General features: G+C 48.6%; 1 pseudogene; it reads left to right on the top strand.

The window, feature by feature from the left end:
- The first annotated feature begins 5,630 nt into the window (after nt 1-5,630).
- Nucleotides 5,631-5,978, top strand: LOC101844501 (annotated as a pseudogene).
- Nucleotides 5,979-6,502: the final 524 nt, after the last annotated feature.

Below are 6,502 nucleotides of genomic sequence, written 5' to 3'. Positions count from 1 at the left end.
GTCATGCCCTGGACCCTAATGCCTCAGCCCCACTGGAATGACAAAAGTCTTCCCAAAAGTTCAGGGGGGATGGCAGAGCCTTCCTCAGGAGTGAGTGTAGGTGCTGGCGGCGTGTGCAGAAAATGCCCATCGTAGCTTTCTCCCCCGGAGGTGTGTGCTCCCCTACAGAGGCTGTTCCTACGGAGACCAACTGAACATGCCTCCTTGTTCAGCTGCCCAGAGTTAACCCTGCTCCCTGGTTACCTGTATGCAACAACTCACCTCATAGATGTACGTGTTACATACATGCGACCGTATGTGATAAACGAGACATGCTTCTGGGGCACTGAAACTTCTCTAAGAGCCCAGACACCTGGTCCCAGCTTCTCTCTCTCTCTCTCTCTCTCTCTCTCTGTCTCTCTCTCTCTCTCTGTCTGTCTGTCTGCCTCTGTCTCTCTCTGTCTCTCTGTTTCTCTCCCTCCCTCCCTCTCTCTCTCTCTCTTTCTTTCCCTGCTTCCCTCCCCCCTCTCTCTGTGTATGTGCGTGTCTGTGTGTCTGTGTGTCTGTCTGTCTGTGTCTGTCTGTCTTTCATGTCTTTATTTCCCTGCCATTCCAGCAAGGTTCCCATCACCCAAAACTGTATGAGAACTCAGCAGTGAATCATGAGACAATCCAGCCAGTTTGTTAAGTATTGGTAAAACTGTGCCTGGGGACGTGAGGGGAAATGAGGCCTTGGGAGATAGTGTAGGGATTTTTGTAGGCAGATAGTAGGGAGATGTCATTCTGAAATCTGTCTCTTATTGGTTGTTGAACAAAGCATCGTTGGCCACTAGGGAAGCAAGATAGGTGGGACTAGGAGTCGAGGAAGACTCTGGGAAGGAGAGACACAGAGAGCCACGATGTAGCCGTCATAGGGGTGAGAAGTCCAGACCCTTTCTCCAGTAAGAGAAATACTTAGATTAACAATTATGGGGTAAATACTTAAGCCAGAAATAGCCAGTAAGAAACCAAGCAAACTGCCAACAGCTTCGTAAGTAATACAGCCTCCTGTGTGTCCATTTGGACCAGGATGGTGGGGACAACACTCAACAGTATAGGGTCTTGTCTCTCTTTCACACGTTGCCTACTGTACTGCCCGAGCTCCTCTCCTGTGCTCCTCTCTCTCTTCTGAAAAGAGAAGCTCCTCTTCCCACCTGCCCCACTCCTCCCTTAAGCCCCCCCTCCCCATTCACCCGGTCTCACTCATCTCCCTGTCCGTGTTTCCATCTCATGCATTAGAACAATTAATTTGACTTTCTTGTTGGTAACCCCGCCCCCCCATCCTAAATCCATCACAATCATAGGCAATGCCACTCGTTTGTCTATTGAGCATTATTGATTTATATATTAAGCGCTCGCCCCTGCTGTAGGCATTCCTAATTTAGCATCTAATTGTACATTGCCTTGTAGAGTTTCATGCTTGGCTCTTCAGCAAAAGGTGCATCTGAGGCTACAGTAAGACGCGACGCGTGGTGCCCTGTACCAGTTAACAGAAGGTCGTTCATTTTAATTAAAACTCAAGACATTTCTCAGCTGTCAAATGTCAGTAATAAGAGTCCAGTTCAGTGCTTACATTGCAGCTCTAGTATAAAGACATACCATAAAAGTAATAAAGTAATTGTTGTAATCTCAGGGTGTGTGTATGTGTATGTGTGTGTTTAATTTTGTTTTTGTATGTATGGATAGTTTTGCCTGCATGCAGTTCCCATAGAGGCCAGAAGAGGGCATCAGGTCCCCTAGAACTGGAGTGAGATGGTTGGAAGCCACCATGCGGGCGCTGGTGATTAAACCTGGGTCCTCTGGAAGAGCAGCCGATGCTTTTAACCACCAAGTCATCTCTCCGGCCCCTAATCTCAGTTTTTACTGGAGTGATAACATAATCTGTCTCCCGGGGATGATGTAATCTATCTGAACATGTGTGAGCATTAGGATAGACATACTCCATGATGTTGCTGGGACAGTCACCGGCAAGCTGAGATGTCCAGACTTCAGCCAAATAAAAAAAAAAAAAAAGTAAAAAGCACTTTTACAGCAACCAACTAAGGGATCAGCGCTACTCTCTGACTGACTACCCAGAGCAAAGGATGACTTACTGCCTCCCAGGGGGCGTCATCCACAAGGACTGTTTCAGTGTCCACATGGTTAAATTCAGGGAGTCTCTTGCTCTCAGGTGGGTCTCCAAGGTCATACTGTGTTTCTGACCCTCCAGCCCTTTAGTGCTATGGTGAAGACATTCCAAAACACGTCTCTCTTTCCCTGTGAGAGGCTGTTGCCCGGCAAATCCTCCCAGCTACTCCTGGTTCAGCCCTGACCGTCATCGCCAGCACTGAATATCGCAGCACCCACAGAGGAAAGGAACCAGGGCTCACTGGGGAACGAACTAGCCGGGGGAGCGCTAATGTCCTTTTTCATCTTTGGAATAGATGCTCGATAAATACCAGCTGCGTATGTGCCTATGGCGCTAGGGATGGGGGGAGACTGTCTTTCCACTCCTCGCAGCTGGGAGAAGGGGACTAGAACCACACGGATTCTGAAAACGCCAGTCTTGGAAACATTTTAGGGTGCTTCCAAGGACGATGCCCTACCCTGTGGTGGTTATGGGAGATCCTGGGGTAAGGGAAGAAAGACCATGTGCTTCCGGGGTGCTTCTTTAGGCTCAGACCAAGAGCGGTGTGCTTGACCCCAGTCCCCCAAACAGACGCAAATGTTGCCGCCGCCGCCGCTTCTGATTTATTTGGGCGGAGCTTCTGATTTATGGGGGGACACACCAGGATGCGTCTGAGCCTGAGTCTTTTTGGACTAGAGCAGTCCCATCGGACACTGCTGTACAAGGTCCTCTGTGTTTGACGCCTGTACGCATATGGGGGGGGGTCTCTGTGCAAATAGACGCAGCACGCACACCTTTTATCTTGGTAAAGAAAGTTCAGTCTATTCATAGGAAAATAGTTAGGTCAGGCACTCTGGGCTTTTTGTTTGTGCGCCACAGGGGGTGCCTAATAGCACTGCAGGGGCAGGCATCCAATGTCACGCCAGCCACCTACAGCATGCAGGGTGCCAGAGGCAGTGATGAGAGCATTAATTAGAGGGTGTCAGAGAGGAGGAGAGAAGGAAGGGACCAGAAAAAAAAAAATCCATGAAGATGGAAAATAAAGGGGGTGGGGGTAGGCTTCCCGTTTTTTTTTTTCTTTTTTTAATTTATGGAGATTCTACGCTTTTGGACGGTACTCACTCCAAATAGTAGTCTCTCAGGCTTCAGAGCTGGTGGAGAAGAACCAAACTGGGGAGAATGGACGGATGGACTGTCCTTTGAGTGTTGGCCATCCGCTTATGTAAGCAATTTCTATCTACTCTTACCCATGCTCCGTCACGACACCCTCTGTCCTCCACCAGGCACTGCCAGCACACTGCACGTTCAAGAACCTTCACAAAGACCCCCCCCCACACTGTCACCCAGCTACTCGTGTCATCCAGGCTCCCTGCCTTCCTAAGGGCCACATGCGGCTTGACTTCCGGCAGACGATGCCCTCCTCGTTGACAGAGTGCGGACATCGCTGTCAGAGCCATGAGGTTATAATGACTCAGGACCTGGGAAGACTCCAGACAGTCCACTGGCTTTTCACCCCTGTCTCTGGCTCTGTCCTTTTCTTCCTGCCCGAGGCTATCATCTTTTCTTTTCCCAACTCTGCTGAAAGATAAAATTAAACAGGAACTTTAAAAATTACCGGCACTAGGGACCTGCGTAGACCAGTAAGTAACAGGACCCAGGCAGGGATAACCAGGGGCACTGTGGGTCCTTTAAAACCAACTCCAGATGGATGACTCCAGTCCTCAGCAGCCTGTGTCTCAGCAGGTGACACCTGGGGTTTTTTTTGGGGTGGGGGGGGGGAGTCACTGTGAGCAGACTAGCATGTAAAACCTCCTTCTTCCTCACATCCCAGGACTGGAAACCACCCAGGGTGCAAAGTCTAAAGACACTCAACTCCCGAGCACCATTCAGTCCTGTGACCTTGGAAGGGTCATTTGAGTCCCCTTGGATGGAAACCATTTACCTCCATGGCCATCTCCCCCCCAGGACAATTTTAAACAGCAATTCTCTATTTTAAGGAAATAGGAGACACCCTTTAAAATTGCCTCCAGAGCTGATTTCAAACACTGTTTTCTTCCCTTTAGAAGCACAATATTGGTACCGAAATACTTGATCTTAATTTGCTTCACTTTTTCCAAATGTGTTTTCCTCCCACAAAAGACCTAGTCCCCCTAGTTCTTGTTCTATTTTTGAGAGACTACCAAGGGCCCTGGGTACCACCCTGATGCCCACAAGCCACCTTGGTGTGGAGCCTTGCTTGACTCTTGCAAAGATTCAGTGATAGGATATTCAACAGAGCTGTTAGGGACACTTCTGGGGTAGGCAGATGATATCTATTTTCTTTCCTTTAAACACCTATCTCAGCCGGGCGTTGGTGGCGCACGCCTTTAATCCCAGTACTCGGGAGGCAGAGGCAGGCGGATCTCTGTGAGTTCGAGGCTGAGCTGGACCGACAGCCTCCATAACAATACAGAGAAACCCTGTCTCGTAAAAACCAAAAAAAAAAAAAAAAAAAGAAGTAAATGTGTTTGAAAACTCCCCCCTGAGCCTGCCCCTCAGATGCCCTGCTTCCAAACCTCTCCACGCCCTCGTCCTGGCCATCTGCCTGCTTTCCCCACAACTACACCACACCAGAATCCCGGGAGACATTCTGTACCTTCCCATTCACTTACCCTTCAACTAGGCTTTCCCAATCTACGCTCTACACATTCCTCTCAGCCAGCGGTTCTAAACCTGTGGGTTATGACCCCTTTGGGAGTCCAATGACCCTTTCATAGGGGGTCTGATGTCAGACATCCTGCATATTGGGTATTTACATTACAGTCATTAGCAGTAGCAGGGTTACAGTTGTGGAGTAGCAACAAAATAATGTTATGGTTGGGGGGGCAACCATGGCATGAGGGAACTGTGTTGAAGGGCAGCTGTGTTAGAAAGGTTGAAAATCTCTCCGAGGATGATACCGCCTGCCCCCTCCCCCCGGACTGCCCCTCTTTTCTCTTTATCTTGAAAAAGCGCCTTCCTTCTGAAGCAACTCTGTAACGTCAGAGTCATCTCACCTGCTTTAATCGTCATTTCAAACAGGACTCTGCAGACAAGGGACTCCCAGTTCTGAGATTCAGCCCCCCCCAGGATGATACCCCAGCCAAACTCACTTTGACTATGAGATTGACCTCTCCCCCAGCTTGGAGAGACTCTTGCTTCCCTAAGGGTCAGAACCACTTTTCAAGTCTCTGCGTCCTCCATAATCTTCAGCCTAAGCAATGAATGATAGCAGGTTTACTCTGTGTGTGTGTGTGTGTGTGTGTGTGTGTGTGTGTGTGTGTGTGTGTGTGTGTAAGTACATTTGGATATGGAAGAGAGACCTCAAATGTATTCCCAGGGGTAATCACCTTGTATCTATCTATCTATTGGTCTATCTATCTATCTATCATCTATCCACCTATCTTTGAGATTTTGTTTTACGGGTGAATTTCACACGGGGCTGTAGGACCTAACCCAGGAGACAGCACTTCACTCTCGGGTCGTAATGGCGGGCAGACCTCCTATTGAAGCATCAAGCAAGTGGCGCGATGGTTTTCCGAAAATGGTATTATGACGCTGCAGGGTTCAGCAAGCCGGGTTTAATGAGAGACGATACAATGCGTGATTAGACTGAATGTGTGAAAGACGCCTTTAGAAGACTTCCTGAGAGTCTTTATAATGACGGCACGTAACGGGTTAAGAGAGCCCTGCACCTGACCATGAGGCATCAGATCTTGCCTAAGGAGCAGAGGATGAAATATGAGGACAAATTCTACCTTGAAACCCTACCTGGAAGAGGCCATTCAGGAAAAGGGAAGAGGAAGGAGGATGGGCAAAGAAGGGTATCTTGTAGCTGAGATCTGTGGATGTGCCCGGTCTCGGCACATTTTAAGAAGCTGTTTCAACCTGAATCACAACCTAAGAGTCATTTGCTCTGTAGATGCCTCGCTTTAAATAAATAAAGTCAGCATGCACCTGTAAATCCCAACACTGGGAGGTGAAAATGGTATGTTCCCAGGGCTCACTGGGCAGTCAGTCAGTCTAGCCAATCAATGAGCTCCAGGCTCAACAAGAGACCCTGCCTTAAATAACAGCAATACGATGATGATAATAATAATACGGAAAACAGTAACGAGACACATCTGACATGAACCTCTGCCCCTTAGGTGAGGTGAACATGTAAGCGCACCACACCCCTCTTTCTCTCTCTCTCTGACACTGGCACACACACATACACATACAAAGTAAATGCTTTGAGGTAGGCTGGGGATGGAGATGTCACGGGGGGGGGGGTCCTCCATGTATCCTAGTTAAGAAATACACATCTCACTTAATTCTGACAACAGAGAGAAAACAGTGACCTGTTTGTATTTTGTT

The sequence above is a fragment of the Mesocricetus auratus genome, unplaced genomic scaffold (genome assembly GCF_017639785.1).
Source record: "Mesocricetus auratus isolate SY011 unplaced genomic scaffold, BCM_Maur_2.0 Super-Scaffold_15014, whole genome shotgun sequence".
Classification (NCBI taxonomy): Eukaryota; Metazoa; Chordata; class Mammalia; order Rodentia; family Cricetidae; genus Mesocricetus; species Mesocricetus auratus.
Note: the sequence above shows the minus strand (reverse complement) of the source record. Positions and strands in the feature narration are given on the sequence as shown.